Raw genomic sequence first — 1,062 nt, forward strand, 5'->3', positions numbered from 1 at the left:
AGATAACAACATGAATGCCCCCATGTGGTCAACTAGAATCGAATTCAACTTGGGTCTTTATCTTATTGCTACCCAATTTTGTTGGGACATAATATAAGTGAAACATACTAAGAAGCAGTGACCTTCAGATAAAACCAAAGTGTCTTAAGGGAGACAGAACAACTGAGCGAGCAAAGACATCTCCTTCCCAATAAGGAAAGTCATGGATACAAATTGAGGGCAGGGAAACCAGTAAAAAAGGAATAATTTCAGTGCGAATGATAAACCATAAGTTGTTAAGGAAGAAGCAAAATATTAGATACACTAGAGGTTTTAAAGTCTGTAACAAGATTTAGTATTCTGGCGCCTCCTTTGGCTATGCAAATTGGGAATTCAAAAAGTTGAAGCTGCCCGGAGCTAGTGACATCAAGTTGCAGAGGGCCACCCGGAGCATTGCAATTGTGAGAGTAATATTCGTTTCAATGGAAAAATACGCCTTTTTTAGATGAAGGGCAAGATAGACAAATCAATTCTGAAATGGCTCACTCTTCTGAAGAGAAAAGGAATTAATATAAGATTTAAAAATGAGAAGACTCTGAATTCCCCTAAATTTCACATAGAAATACTGGAGCACATTAGTTCTCTCACCAGCAGGCCAGAGACTTCTGACATTTGATTTGCATTTATGTCAAAGGTGTGTTTTATAACCATTTATCTCTAAGCAGTATCAGCAAGACACTTTGATCAGCAAAGGTTCCCTTTCCTTCTTTTAAAGCCTCTGCCTATTTTAGCTGTAATTACTGCTAGCAGCTAATTATTTCTAGCTTTTGGCTAAAGCAGAAGTCCCTGCAATTTATTGATAAACTTCTATTTTCCACCCACGTCTTAATCAATTTGAAGCTTTGCTTCCTGCTGGAATTAGCTTTTTATTGTTGATGAATATCCCCTTATCTACATTTTGCTTGTTTAGAAAAAAAGTGTGTTGGAAAGTGCTACAAAAATTCATTGAAGCTAAATAAGCCTGAAACAACAATGACAACATTTTAATGTTTTTTCTTCTGTCTATAAAGCTGTATTGTGGGT

This window comes from Protobothrops mucrosquamatus, unplaced genomic scaffold, assembly GCF_001527695.2.
Source record: "Protobothrops mucrosquamatus isolate PMUCROS unplaced genomic scaffold, P.Mucros_1.0 scaffold802, whole genome shotgun sequence".
Taxonomy (NCBI): Eukaryota; Metazoa; Chordata; class Lepidosauria; order Squamata; family Viperidae; genus Protobothrops; species Protobothrops mucrosquamatus.